Below are 16,452 nucleotides of genomic sequence, written 5' to 3' on the forward strand. Positions count from 1 at the left end.
GCCAAAAACACATATGCGCCAGACCAACGATTAGTGGTAAAGTGTTGGTACGAACACCCATATCTTTTACACCAACAAAACAACACTCACCACATTATGACCCACGAATCACCACAGCGGATATTCAACTGCGGTAAACCATTGGTGGTACACACTGGCGCGGTCACAATGGCCCCCTAAATACAAAAAAACACAACACTGGCCAAAACTAAAATCATACACCTGACACTGATACACACACATCCACCCACGGCACTATAAAACACACACCCACAGCCCTTTATGAACATGAAAAATAGCCAAGAGATAGGCACGCAAATCACAGCAACAACTACACACACCACAAACACCCATCCATCTGTCACACACCCCACCACATTATTCAACAGCCACTGCACAACACATACCACACAACACCCATGTCCTCACAAAGGCACTCCGTTTCACAGATGAGGAGTTGTGGGTCATGGTGGAGGAAATAGTCAGGGTAGAGCCACAGCTGTTTGGAGCACAGGTACAGCAAATCTCCATTGCCATGAAGATGGTGCTATCGCGGAGAATCGTGGACAGGTGAATGCCGTGGGACAGCCTCCAAGACCCAGGGACGACATCAGGAAGAGGTGGAACGACCTACGGGGGAAGGTACATTCCATGGCAGCAAGGCACCAGATCACCATCCAGAGGACTGGCGGTGGACCTCCACCTCCTCCCCCACAGCTGTCAGCATGGGAGGAGAGAGGATTGGCAATACTGCATCCTGAGGGACTCATTGGAGTAGCCGGAGGACTGGACACTGGTGAATCAATATTTACCACCTATCCCCCCACATACCTGCATGCCACCACCACCCCTCACCCATCACCCCACTCCATCCCACACAGTGCACTACCACAATTGACTAACCTCAATGCCAAGCCCTGCATGCCATACCCACTGCATGAACATCCCTCCCAGCCCTGCATGTACACCTACCACCAATGTGTTTGTACTTAATCTATCTCTATTCACTTTTACTTAGTTTATACTCTAATGGGGCAAAATATCTCTTCACTTAGGCTCACAATAATGGAAATCTCTTATGAAGGGAGAAGGGTAACCTGCATGGTTCTCACTAAGTGACTGGGACTCGGTTGATACACGCCTGACAATGAGGTTAGGGGATGAAAATGGATGTTGAAATTGATCTATTATGTATGGAAATATTGTTTTAGGAAGTCTTGATGAAATCCTAGTAACAAGAAAGTCCTGAAGAAATCCCATGGGCACTCCCCCGGATGAAACACGTGTTGACGGACAAGCAAGTTGGAAATTATGGATATATAAATGTGACAATTGGATAAGCCATAGGATTGTGAATTGAACAAGCCAAATGATTATGAAGAGCATGAAATATCTTTGTGAAATTTCAGAAGAATGTTTAATTCTGAACTGGTGAAATCAATTTTGAATAAATTTTATTTATAACGTAAGAAAATGTTCCACCTTATGGTTAGATATACACTACTAGTTTGTTGAAATTTAAATACTACATGTGTGCCATTACTCAGTAATTTGTTGTTAGATAACCTTTGGGTTTATCGTGGAGGCAACTCTGGAGGGTGGATACCTCAGTTTTGTGCACCGTGTTTATATACTTGTATGAAGTTAGAATTTTGGGAATAGGAGCGCCAATCACTCACTACCTCACCCTCTTTTATATCCACCACCAATGTATGCACAGCATGGAGAACTAACAATTCCACAATACATCACCATACACAAACAAAGGTGGCAGAGCAACAGCAACGATATAGGGGAAGCAGGTGCAGCAGCCAATCTCAGCGGCAAGGAGATGCCACAGCTACCCAGTCCCCCAACAGAAGATGCCCCCAGTGATGACAGTAACTCTGGACTTCTGGATCTGGATGAACTCCCTGGCCCATCAGGGACCACTGGTCAGTCGGCTACCCCAGCCCACACCCAGTCCACCACAGAGCCTCCCCCCTCAGTATCCAACACCACAGCAGCCACCCAATGTCCCCACACCTCTATCCCCAGGACACCTGTACAGGGACCCCAGTCCACACCTCACAGCCAAGACAATCAGGGTCCTGGGGTCAGTGGCAGTGGGCACACTGTTCAGGGAACACAGGCACTGTGTGCCAGGGGGAGGAAAGGCCCAGGGAACCGTCTGTCCAGGAGGCACTTCAGAATGTCCTGGGCCCTTACCAACAATCCCAGGACATGATGGGTGAGATGTTAAACATCATGCAGGAGAACCAGCGGCTGCAGGAGGTGCACCACCAGATCAGGAAAGTTTTGCAGGCCCTCAACACCACCATGGTCTCCATAGCAGGGGTGCTGGCTGATATGGTCAACTTCATGAGGGGCTACACTGCACACCAGCGGGCCCCTTCCACTAGCCAGTCAACTGAACAGCCCTCCACATCTGCTGCAGCTAGTGGACAGGAGGCCCTGCCACAGGACCCACAGGCCACCAGCACCCCTCCCTCTGCAGAAGGTGAACCACCCTGCAAACGGTCCCTGCGACCCAGACAGACACCAGAGACACTTGCCAAGACCAAGACCACTGCCAGAAAATGAGAGCTTCCTGAATGTCCCCCTTGTGTTCCACTCTGTCACTTTGTCCACTTTGAACTGCCATTGCTCCCCTTGCTGTGGCCCCTTGGACACTGGACCTGTGCTACAAACAAACTGGACCAATACCCTGGACATTGCCCCATTCCACTGCACCATTCCTTCTATATATATCACTACAATAAACACCCTTGAGCACAACTTAAGTGATAATGCTTAATGTGACGAAAATGTGCAATATTATTAACTATTTCATCTTGTGCTATTGTCCTCAACTTTGTGATTGCATACAAATAATGGCCTGTAGCTGTCTGTAGTCATCACATCAGTACACAGTTGTAACCACACCAACAACTGCAAATGGTAGCATGCATCAATACATTTTACTAAATGACGCTTCAAAGAAATAGCACCTAAAGTTTCATAGTAGTGAAACGTTTTTTTCCTACTTGCATTTTTTTCTGAACATTCTATTTTGAAAACAAAGAATCATCACTCTTGCTTGGAAGCTTCTGCAAACATTTGTATCTAATCAGAGAGCACTCTGGGAGCATTATACTTAGCCTCATATTGTTAAACTTTTCAAAACCTGTGTACACTTTACACTTTTTTTTATTTATTAAACTGGAGCCATTGTCAGTAGTGCAGTGTGACCTTAAAATGTGTATTTACAGCGCTCACCCTAATAGTGAAGACTTTTGATTAATGAACCATAAATACAAGCTTGAATAGCATTAACATGTGGAAACTCATATTACCTCAACTGCAGACAGACAGTTCTCTTCTCTGTAACGTGGCAGCCAAAGGGTTTGTGCTGGAGGGGGTTGGGCAAGGACAAAATAAACACGAAAATGTGTTGCCCTTGACCTCAAACAATATGTCCCAATAGGAATTCCACATCCCTGACACTTCAGGCCACAAGCACCCACAAGCACTCACACAAACAACAGATAGTTGCAAACACAACAACATCCACTAGCTCCACTGCCTCCCCCGCCTCCTCCCTCATAGTCACATCTGCACCCTCACTTGCATGCACTGCATCAACAGCCACCACCACCACATCATGCAGCACACACACCTCACTTGCAGACAACTCCACAACATCCATCCACACGTCCTCTTTGTCTTCTCCCACCCTGTCTGCCCCCCCAAGAGTCACAAAACGCTCACACTCAGACACCTAACAACCATCTACCTCACACATGCACACTGTCCATGCACTTGCACCCAAGTCCAGCAGACGTAAACCTCCTACAACCACTCCCTCCCCCACCCCCGTAAGAGCAGGGCCCCAAAGACCCAGCCCAGCACCTCAGCCAAACAGTCTGCTGCTGCTCCCACCAAAAAATCAGCTGCTGGCACAAAGGGGCCACTACTAGTAAGAGCACACCTCTGCCTCAGAAATGGAGGACTAGGGTGGCAAAACCCAAGGGACAGAGGACGGGGACAGTGGGGGGCACCTCTTAGTCCTGGAGGCAAGGATACAAGTCACATGTCAAAGGCCAAGGGGGCCCTTCACAAGAGGGGACACATGGATCCCCCCCACCACCAAAGAGAGCCAAGGATCCTCCACCACCACCAAAGAAAGCCAAGGTCCCCCCTCCACCACCAAAGAAAGGCAAGGGGACCCCTCCACCAGCAGAGGACAATGAGCTCCCTCCTCCAGCAGAGGCTGCCAAAGAGCTCCCTCCAACAGCAGATGGCAAGAAGCCCTCTCCTCCAGCAGAGGAGGCCAAGGAACCCCCTCCACCAACAGAGGGGAAGGAGCCCTCTCCTCCAGCAGAGGCGGCCACGGAGCCCTCTCCTCCAGCACAGGCAGCCAATGAGACCTCTCCTCCAGCACAGGCAGCCAATGAGACCTCTCCTCCAGCACAGGCAGCCAAGGAGCCCCCTCCACCAGCAGAGGGCATGTAGGCCACTCTCCAGGAACTGTTGGGCAAGGAGCCCCTTCCGGAAGAAGTGGGCATGTTACCCTCTTCAGAGACTGTGGCCTTTCACTCTGCTCCAGAGACAACTGGGCAAGAAGCCCCTTCCAGAACCAGTGGGCATGTTACCCACTTCAGAGACTGTGGTGCCCCCCCCCATACTCGTTAGGGAGTCTGGATAATGTCAGGAGTCAGGTTGGGCCTTGGACTGTGCCTTGTGGCAACGTGGCCCTTTTGTACTTTGGACTGGCCATTGGCCCAATCTGGACATTGACACCTCCATTTACATTTAATTTTACATTATGGTGGCTGCTGGCAGCACATTACAGTGTTTGTACATTTTAATAGTTGTCCTTGCATTAATTTAACGTGGGTCCTGTGACATTCGTTTTACTCTGCAGCTGGTTCTGGGTATGGTGTGTGTGTGAATGGTGTGTGTTGTGCGTGTGTGTGTCACTCTCTTTTTCCTCCCTCCCTCCCTTGTGTGCTAGGCGGCTGTACTCACCATTGTCGTCTTTCATTGGTGTTGGTGTTCCAGGACGGCCATGGCGTGGTAGAGCATCAGGAAGACTTGGAGTTCCGGTTCTATGGCGGCGGCGGAATTCTCTGTGTCCCTGATGGGGAGTCTTTCGTCTTCCGGGAAGTGTTTCTACCAGGCTTTTTATGGGTTTGGTACTGTCCCGGAAATCCTGGCGGTTTGCTATGTCAGAATATGGTGGATGGTACCTTGAATTCCACCTGGCGGTTGATAGCTACCGCCGTGGTCAGCGGTTAGTGTGGTACACTGGCTGTTTATGGGAGGTATCAAGGCCATGGTCAGAATTTGGCAGTAAATACTGCCAGACGGTTGGCAGTATTACTGCCACTTTAACAGTCACAGCCAATGTCATAATGACCACCTTAGTCCCTAGTGAACACTTCTGCTGTTCCAGTTCCTGACAAGACTGTTTGGGATGAAGTTCCACATGACATATTTGGTCCACTGAATTCATACAAATTCCTTATGTTTTAAAAATTTCTATGAATTACTTTATTACACCTGGCATTTCTGATGACTGTTATGTTAAAACAGTTGATTCTATGCTTCATGAGTTTGAATATTATACTGTATTTGAGAGTGAAGATATGTACATGAACTCTGCTAATTATGGCGAGAGGTTCTGTTTGCCATCATTATGGACAAAAACACCTACACAGAGCTAGTACCCCACATATAGGGCCAGATGTATCAAGGGATTTTACCCATTCTGTGCCCATGGAAAAAAGCTTTCGTACATATGGCCCATAGTTTTTAATAACACACAATGGGAACATTGTTAGACTCCACCAGTGGGGAGTTCTAAAACATATGCAGATGTTTTTTTTCTGGGCCATATGTTACCAACCCGGAGTTGTATTATTTTAAATTATCAACAGAAAAAGCAAGGAAAACCCTACATCCGGACATTAAGTTGATTTATTAAGATTTGTTTCCCAATTAGCCATACAAGGGTATGACTAGTGAAAAAAGACAATTGATTTGAAAACCGTTTGGAAAACAAGCGATTGGCAGGCACAAGACACAGATGCCTTATTCAAAGCATGCTTAATTCCATTGCAAATTATTTTAATCAACAAATCTTTTCAGCAAGCTCTGGGTTAGAAAAAGTAAAAAAAATAAACTTGCACAGTATTCCCTTAATAACAAAATTCAAGAATTGACAAAATGTTGTACATTTTACAGAAGATTACATCAATTGTATGATGAAGAATGATTCATTCTACTCAACAGGTCCCACCAGGCAGTTATTGTGGCCAGTGGACACAAATAGTTGTCATGCATGTTTTATTAACTCTTCACGGGGTTTTAAAACGAGCAGACCGGACCCTTGTTACGTCACCACACAACACACAGATATAGTCACCATATATAGCCTGGGCAGATTATGCCAGCAATGGTTGCAGCACTCCATACTGAAAGCTGTTAAAAAAACTCAGTCCTTTCCGTAGGACACAGAATTGCAAGAGTTTTTGCTAGGTCCTAGAAACCATTCTCCAAAAGATCCTTGTATGCAGTTTACAATACAATATGGAAGCTTCCACAAATGGAAGCTGTTGACATTCAAGGCAAATTGATAAGTAACTTTGTATCATCTGCAAGTTACATCATTCAGAATTATATGTCATTATTACAACATGGACAAAGTCATCTTAAGTCCATTATGCAGTTGAGTTGGACATTACAGATTCTTAAAGGGAATTGCGTGCCTTGGAAGCATGTGAACTTGAGAGTTATTTGCTCCTTTCAACCTTACTAGAAAACAAAAGATAATGGAAAAAGGAAGCTAGTTACACCATGCTTAATAAAGAAGAATTACAGAAGCTGCCTTTTACAGTGGCTGAAACACCATCCTTAGGGTGGTTCAAACATAGGGTGATATCACTGCTGATATCTACATTCCAATACATTTCAAAACATTTTCCAATCTACGGACTTGAAAGTCTTGGAGAGAGCTATATTCAGGAGGTGTTGGAACTGCCTTTTGATTAAAAGTGCATGAGTGGGGAAAAATATGTTTTTCTTAGTGGAAGCAAATGTGAGACTTATGTAAGCCATTCAATGATTTGTAAACAGGTGGCATTGCATGGTACTTGCAATGCATCTGCAGCTAACTTAGCCTGCTGCTTGGAAGGTATTCCAGTCTTTGATTTCTCCCAGTATTTCAGTTACTTTCAAATGGGAGTTACTTGATGCTGAGTGATCAAGGCTGTTGTGGTATGAGAGTAGTTGTTGCATATGTGATTTCTGTTTCTCATATACTGACCTGCCATGGATATGTATTTTGCCCACCCATGCATGAGATAAAAGTAGAAAACGTTTGGCCTCATACTGCTACTTCCAATGTCACTTTTGACATGCTGAGCACAAAAAAAAAACACGTGGCATTGAAACCTGCCTGTGAAACCTAGGACCTAAAAGTGGCAAGGTCATCAGCTGAGATACAGTCCCTCTTAAAAGCCATCTTCCCAAGACACTTTAATGAACTGGTGAGCCGTATTTTAAAAAACATTCAACACTGCAGGGATTTTAACTTTTTTTAAGGCTGTAGGTTCTGAATTTGTAAGCACATTCCAGACTGTTTTCCCACTGGTATCGGCATTAATTGCAGATATTCTGCTGTTGCTATTTTTAATTCGCAATGGCTGCCCCATCTCAAGCAAGAAGAGTGATGGAGCTCACACCAGAACGTATGTGTCATGTACGTATGATGCAGTATTTTGGAGTATCACTACTAGAGGAACTTAATAAAGAGTGATCACTTTAATTTAGGCCAGTGGTCTTCTGTGTGCAGCCTGTTTTCCGTTGCTTATGGTACCCTTTCGAGAATGCTATGGAGGTGGGTCTTGTTCAGCAATAGGTGCTTTCTACAGGCATGAATCTGTTGATGTTCCTGTTGAGGATTCACTCCCTGAGTTGTCCTACAGGACTGTGGTGGCTCACTGAAGCTTCCTATGACTCATCCTTCTTGGAACAGGTTGCTTTGGCTCTTGGTGCACCATCTTTTGGCACGGCATGGAACGCTGCCTCCTCAGCTGAGGCACTGGATCACATGTGGCTCCTCTGACCTTTTGGATGAGGTTTTAGTGATGATACTGTCTGCTGAAGTGGGATCTCTCTTGGAATCCATCCCCACTGATATGTTTAATGACCTCATGCAGGATTCTAGTGACTTAATCCGGACCCGTTATTTACCAAATGTACAATGTCTTGCAAACTGCCCATCTATTCTTTGGGTTGTTCTGACTGTTGACAGGGGCGTTTGATAGTTTTTAGGTTTTGCTGGTATTCTAGACTGTTTTATCCTTTATTCTTTTAGGGATATTAGAACCTTCACTCCTAAACTAACAAGGGGAGGGGGTCTTAAAGGTCCTTTTAGTGCCTAGACTGGACACTCCGTCTTAGCTTAGTTTCATGGCCTGTGCCTTATTTTACACTTATACACATTCTTATTCGTATTTTAACAAGCCTGCTCTTAGCAATTGTTTTTATACATTCACCAGATGCTTCTTCTAGGAAGACAAAGTTCTTGCTGTACATTTAATCAGCTTGTAATCTGTATTCCTTGTCCAAGGCTGGTACGCACAGTGCATGATATGCTATCTTGAGTTGCCAGCCCAGGAGCCAGATTATATCTCTTAAACACAGCCTTAAATTAGAACTGCTATCCAAACAATGTATGGGTAATTTTATAAACTACACTTAGGCCCAAAAGGGTTAGAGAGCATTCCGATCATGACAATCCTAGAATGCATACCGCATGACAGACAGCTTTGCTGAAGCTGATTTCTCAGCCTCCCGAGATAGAGATTGCCATCCACACAACAGGCAGACCCCTGGTATTCGATCCAGGTATGGGGCAGGGGCTAATCCCTTTGGTCGGGCAAACCAGATGGGTTACAACCACTATGCTCTCAGATCTAGAAGTAGGGTTTGGGTAGGAACCTCTAAACTATCTAGAAACACACAACATGGTGGGGTTGTTTACCTTCTTCACACAGGCTGTTATTTTGGCTACCTTGCTCTGTTTCATCTGTCTAATTATCGCAGCACGTGCTTTTTTATTCCAGAATATGACTGCTTCAATAAATGCAGTGAAATCCATTTCACATCTGGTGTTTCACCTTCATGTACATGAGTAACTGAGCGAAAGCGGTATGATCTATTTCCACAACTTCCCTGAGGAGTCAGAATCTCATGCTGAGGTTGCTGTAATCACCTTTTTATACCAGCAGGTTTGGTGATCAGGGTGAGGCACTGTGAGCTAACCAGGAGTTAGCCGACAGCTACCAAGCCGCGTGGATTGCACTCAGTCTTTCACGGTCAATGGTGCTGCTGGCCTAAACACACAGTCCTAGTACCAAAATGGGAACCGCATAACAGTACCTTGAGAGAAGCAGACGGTCACCACATATGTCACCTGTTGGAAAGCTGCAGGGCACTTGCTTCCAGCTCACGAGGAGGTAATGCAGCAGCAATAATCCCTGAAAGAGCTTTCGTCAGCACAGAGCGAGCGTGTCAGGGGGCCATTTTGCTTGAGTGAAGCCCATTAACCCGCCCAGTTCATCTGGCATTTCTGATGTTATTTCTGCTTGTACATTGCTATTGAGATATTTTCAACATTCTGATCTTCATTTTCATCACTCTATTGCGCAGCAGTGTCTTCTACTGAGAAGTATGTGTGGTCAAAATTATATATTATGGTTTGACTTGTATATAGTTAACTACATGACCAAAAATGCATTGTTGTGCAACGTAAAGTACACACATTGAAATATTTTCAGAGTAAAATGTTCAATTTTCTAATTCTTGTACATATTAAACTTAGTAGAAAATCAAAAAAGGTTACAAATGATTACTTTATTATTGCATTATGGGATCCGTATTTCTCATTTTGTAGGTATTGTTAATGACTACTTGAAAAGAGATTTTATATCTAAATTTACATTCAAATGTATGTCTCCCAAAGTGAATAAACATTATTTTAATGATAAAAATCAACCAGTTAAGTGTGTGTTTTTTAAATAAGGATTTTCTAATCTGTATTTGATGGTGGAAGATCTGATGTGTTGATGTCTATTACTCCCGGCAATGCTTGTAGTGCAAAGGCACTTTCGATCATATTTGCAATGGGGAAGATGAAGAACCATCTCCAGTACAACGAGCATCAGACATTATTTGCACAAGCTTCTCTACTAATTCCGAATCGCAAATATAGAATCTCTATTCGGAAATGTGAATCCGAAGAAATCGCTATTTGGGAAAACTAACTTTTCAAACATATCTTTTACCAATTTGATATTTAAGAGTCATAATTTATCGCAAATAATCACATGTAAATTATATGTACAAACATAAGGCTCTATGTGCCATTGCTAAGCACCGGCATACACCCACACAAATTAAGCACTGTGTCACTTCATATAGGAACTCAGTCTGCCCACTGGACTAATGGCGGTACCCAGATAAGAGCTATGCGTTAAAATTCTAAAGCGGAGCAGAAAAGTGCAATCAAATATATTCAAGAGTTTGGCAGAAGACAAACCATTAGAGGGAATAAGGTGTCCCAGAATTAGATGCCTAACATTTAAATCCATGGAAATGTGACTCAAAGTTGTTTCTGTTACTGGTAAAGGATGCAACATACCTTGTGGAGTGGAATGATTACCCTTGACTGAAGAGCAAATTAAGACCTTCTGGGCATAATCTTTGACAGAGCATGTGCAAGATCACAAACAAAAATATTCCCTTACCAAAGCTTTAGATTTAGCAACTCTAGCATATGATGCATATGAGTGGCACTTCATACAACACATCAATGAACTAGATCAAATCTTTTTTGATGGAACCTCCAGGGGGCCCTTAAGCCAGGGAAGGCCAGCCATAAGTGATTGTACAGGGCTACCTTACACCCATTTCAATCATTCTCTGGGATTCACACATTGACATATATGTTAGTCAAAGTAAATATCCCTTTGAGATTTATGGTGCCAAGTATTGCCCCCTGTATGGTTTATTGCTAATGTGAATGTAGCTGTTAGACGGAGCATACGTACATGGGCGGGAGGTACCTATTTGCAGGTTGCCTGACACCTCCACGAGTTACCACAGTTTTCAAATGTTTATGGGGGCGACAGAAGCTTCTAGGGAGGAAGTTGGGGGCGGGGGTAGTTGGGAGGAAGGGGACTTGTTCTTTTTAGTGTAGTAGTTACCACTAATTGCTGTCTTCAAGTTCAGATGAAGACCACGTGCATCACTGATGCTTTCCACGCACAGGTTCTGGGACACCAAAGTAGAATAAGTGTTGGTTTAGAAAGCTTCTGGCATTATGGTCCGCCACGCCCAAGGGTTAGCCTTTGTCCATCCGGGTGCCTCCTGGGCTGCACACATCCATTCCTACACTCAAGAAGATCTCAGTAATTTCATGGAATGTTAATGGGCTCCTAGACCGCATCAAACGGACTGCAGTACTAAGATACATTACGAGGCATTCCCCAGGGGTGGTCCTACTGCAGGGGACACATTTATTGGGGACTCGCTGCTCCTTCTTGGGACGTCCCGGGCAGTGGCCCTGCCCTCTGACAGTGATTAATGTTCACGAGTACCCCCCGGGGAGGTACATCGGAGTGGAGGGTCAGATAGAGGCGAGGAAGTACAACTTGGTGTTCTGCTATGTTCCCCCAAATCTCTTGCAGCCTACCTGTGAAGCGCTTGGATCGCTGTTGGCATCCCTCCCGGCCAGCTTTACACTAGTTGGAGATTTTAATGCAGTGACGGAACCCCTTGGGGATGTATGTGCAGAACCCAGCTCCGCCCGACACCTCACTTTTGTGTGCCTTAAAACTTGGGCGGATTTGTGGGGCCTTTGCGATACCTGGCAGGTCTGGCACCCGCACAGGTGTGCCTACACGCACCGGTCTGCTGCTATCACACTGAGGCCTGAATTGACCTTGTGTGGGTTTCAGCAACGGACGTGATAAACCTGTGGTCTGTTCGGATCCTCCCCAGGGGTACATCTGATCAAGGCACCATTGTTGGTGGATTGGGGTGCTGGGCACCAGGCACAGCGGCCGACCTAGAGACTCAACGCTTGGTATTTGAAGTCCCCGGAATCTGCAGTTTGTCGAGGAGGAACTTGAGCCATTCTTCTATTGCAATGAGGGCTCAGTGGATTTGAGGGCCAACGCTGTGGGCAGCTTGTAAGCCAAGAATGCGTGGCTTTGTTAAAATCTACATCCGGGGACAGGAGCAACGCCAGAGAGCAAGATGTGCTCAGCTCAAGGCCAAGCTACTAGAGTTGGAGGGCCAGACCGGGCACTTGGATACACAAGCGGTGCAGCATCAACCGGCCCTGGTGTGGTCTGACCTACAGCAGATATCCCTTGAGGAGGCCAAGCAATGCTGGCAGGCATCGACCAGCAGAGTGTACGGAATAAGGGATAGGTCAAGCAAATTGCTCTTTTGGCTGGCAACGCGTGGAGCTGCAGCCAGGGTCGTGCCAGCTTTACGTGATCCGGAGGGAAACACCCAAATGGAATTGGAAGCGATAGCTCAGGCTTATGCAACCTACTATAAAACCTATATGCTTGAGACCCTCTACCGTGTCTGGCAGAGGAGGGCTCTGCAGTGTGGGACCTTCCGGTACCGACTATCCTGTCTAATCTTGTCCAGGATTTAGACCCACTATTGATGGCAAGAGAAGTGGATGCCGCAATATCTGAGCTCAACAGGATAAGACGGCGGGGCCAGATGGGTACTCAATAGAGTACTACAAAACGTTCTGGTTACTGTTGGTGCCTCATCTTCTGAACGTTTATGCAGATGCTCTGTCGAAGGGAGCTTTTCCCCCTGAACTAGAGTGCGCTACAATCATGGTCCTGCTAAAGGAGGTTCTGCCCCTGACCACTGCGGATCGTATCAGCCAATCTCCCTTACCATTGCTGACATAAAGATATAGGCCAAAATACTGGCAACACGTCTCACCCATACGCTGGCCCATCTCATTCATCCAGATCAGTGTCGCTTCATGCCAGGCAGGAGTATGCAGCACTGCAAACGCCGAGTACAAGTGGACTTATCCCATGGCTCACTATCCAATGGTCCTCTGGCCCTAATCCTTGTTGATTTTTACAAGGCATTCGACACAATCTCATGGGACTACATGGAGGTAATCCTACTATGTATGGGGCTGGGGAAGGTGATCTGCCGAATGATCCGCATCCTATATCATCACCCCACGGCCCAGGTGAACCGAGTACTCTCCCCCACATTTCCTATCCAGCGGGGAACGCGTCAGGGATGTCCCTTGTCCCTGCTGCTATTTGCGCTGACTATTGAACCCCTGGCATGCCTGTTGCAGAGTGACCCTCTGATGTGGGGCTGGAGATGGGGAGATGGAGTAGAGGATAGAGTGGCACTGTACGACGTCCTTGTGTTCTTGCGTGATCCGCCCTTGTCGGGCCCTAGATGTGTGGAATTATTGGCGAGGTTTGGGGAGGTTCTAGTCAACACTAAAAAAATTCAACACTGGCGGAGGTAAGGGGGGGATGTGGAGTGTCGACAGTGGTGCCCCCAATACTCAGTGCGGAGGAATGCGTTTAAGTACCTAGGGATCCACATCTCTCTTCTGCCTGAATTAGCGTGGGTGCTAAACTTTAGGAGCCTATCAACACACTCGGAGAGGGACCTGCAGTACTGGACAGACCACCCCTTAAACCGCATTGGTCGTACTGCCCTCCTAAAAATGATGTGGCCCCCTGATACTTGTATGCCCTCATGAACTACATGTATCCGATACCAAGGCAGTGGTTCCGAGCACTCAAGTCAAAATTTACTAATTTCTTATGGAACGGAGGGCGTCACAAAGTGGCTTTCAATACTGCCCAGAAGTCACCGTTTGAAGGGCGCTGGGGGTCCCGGATCTATACATCTATTACTTAGTGGCTCAGGTGGTACCTATAAATGACTGGTTCATGGAGGGGATGGGATGACCCGGCGTACCGGCTTGAAATCCATGAGGTAGGCTTTGGCGGCCTGTTGGGTATGCTTTATGGAGGAAGGATTCCTGACCAGACAGCTTCATGCAACCGGGTGACTGTGGGTTGCTGGTGGGCGGCCCTCAGATTAATAAAATGGGACCGGCGCTTTACTCAAATTACCCCACTGTGGCATGGGGAATGGCTGCACCATCTTACTGCACTTAAGGGGTTTCAACGCTGGGACTCCATAGGGATCACCTACCTGGGGGACGTGAACAGATGGGGTAGCCTTATATCATTCCAGGCTCTGAAGGTGCACAAGACACAATTATTTAGCTACCTGCAGCTGCAACGCCTTGGGGGCCCACATTTCCTCAGACACCCAACTTCCTGAACATAACCTGGTTGAGGCAAAATTATTGGCTGGGAATTTGGGGAAGAAAGCAGTATCCCAAATGTATACGTTTATTCTCACAAATGCCCCTGATCGGTTTGACCACTTTTGGCAGAAGTGGGTACACTGGATGGTGAGCTAGATGACGAGGACTGTCAGGAGGCGGTACTGGCCACTAGGGAATTAGCCATCTCAGCTAGGCTGCAGATGATACAGTTTAACTGCCTACATGCAAACTATTTCACCCCAGCAAGGCTCTCAAGAATGTCCACCGGGGCGCGTCCACCTGTGCAAGGTGTGGTATCCTCCAGGGAGACTTCTTCCAGGTATTCTGGAGTTGTCCTCAGATACGGCCCTTCTGGGAGGGGATCGGCAGTGAATTAGCGGAGGTCCTAGGGCGTTCCATAAACTTGAGTCCCAAATTTGCATTACTGGGCTTCTAGAGGAATTGGGTGGCCCCGCGCAGGCCAGGCATTTGTAGGGGTTGCATGTCTCATAGCCAAAAGGGATATTGCCCGCAATACAGAAATCCATCACTGGCGGGATGGAGGGCGGGGGTGGACTGATGGGTGATCCTAGAAAAAACAATTTATGCTGCCCGAGGGTGCCCGGAAAAACATGATAAAATATAGGGGAAGTGGTGGACCTATCATGGAGTCTTATTGTAATGTAACACTTAATGTTGGTGAACCAGTAGTGAAATATGAATCTTGCTATGTGTAGGAAAGTACCATCTTGCCTGGCATGTCACCCCCATATTTCACTGTATATATGTTGTTTTAGTGTATGTGTCACTGGGACCCTGCCAGCCAGGGCCCCAGTGCTCATAAGTGTGCCCTGTATGTGTTCCCTGTGTGATGACTAACTGTCTCACTGAGGCTCTGCTAACCAGAACCTCAGTGGTTATGCTCTCTCTTTGCTTTCCAAATTGTCACTAACAGGCTAGTGACCAATTTCACGAATTCACATTGGCATACTGGAACACCCTTATAATTCCCTAGTATATGGTACTGAGGTACCCAGGGTATTGGGGTTCCAGGAGATCCCTATGAACTGCAGCATTTCTTTTGCCACCCATAGGGAGCGCTGATAATTCTTACACAGACCTGCCACTGCAGCCTGAGTGAAATAACGTCCACGTTATTTCACAGCCATTTACCACTGCACTTAAGTAACTTATAAGTCACCTATATGTCTAACCTTTACCTGGTAAAGGTTGGGTGCTGAGTTACTTAGTGTGTGGGCACCCTGGCACTAGCCAAGGTGCCCCCACATCGTTCAGGGCAAATTCCCCAGACTTTGTGAGTGCGGGGACACCATTACACGTGTGCACTGTACATAGGTCACTACCTATGTACAGCGTCCCAATGGTAACTCCGAACATGGCCATGTAACATGTCTAAGATCATGGAATTGTCACCCCAATGCCATCCTGGCATTGGGGAGACAATTCCATGATCCCCCGAGTCTCTAGCACAGACCCGGGTACTGCCAAACTACCTTTCCCGGGGTTTCCCTGCAGCTGCTGCTGCTGCCGCCAACCCCTCAGACAGGTTTCTGCCCTCCTGGGGTCGAGCCAAGCTTGGCCCAGGAAGGCAGAACAAAGGACTTCCTCAGAGAGAGGGTGTTACACCCTCTCCCTTTGGAAAAAGGTGTCAGGGCTGGGGAGGAGTAGCCTCCCCCAGCCTCTGGAAATGCTTTGATGGACACAGATGGTGCCCATCTCTGCATAAGCCGGTCTACACCGGTTCAGGGATCCCCCAGCCCTGCTCTGGCGCGAAAATGGACAAAGGAAAGGGGAGTGACCACTCCCCTGACCTGCATCTCCCAGGTGAGGTGCCCAGAGCTCCTCCAGTGTGCTCCAGACCTCTGCCATCTTGGAAACAGAGGTGCTGCTGGCACACTGGACTGCTCTGAGTGGCCAGTGCCAGCAGGTGATGTCAGAGACTCCTTCTGATAGGCTCTTACCTGTGTTGCTAGCCTATCCTCCTTCCTAGGTAGCCAAACCTCCTTTTCTGGCTATTTAGGGTCTCAGCT

Source organism: Pleurodeles waltl, chromosome 9 (assembly GCF_031143425.1).
Source record: "Pleurodeles waltl isolate 20211129_DDA chromosome 9, aPleWal1.hap1.20221129, whole genome shotgun sequence".
Taxonomy (NCBI): domain Eukaryota; kingdom Metazoa; phylum Chordata; class Amphibia; order Caudata; family Salamandridae; genus Pleurodeles; species Pleurodeles waltl.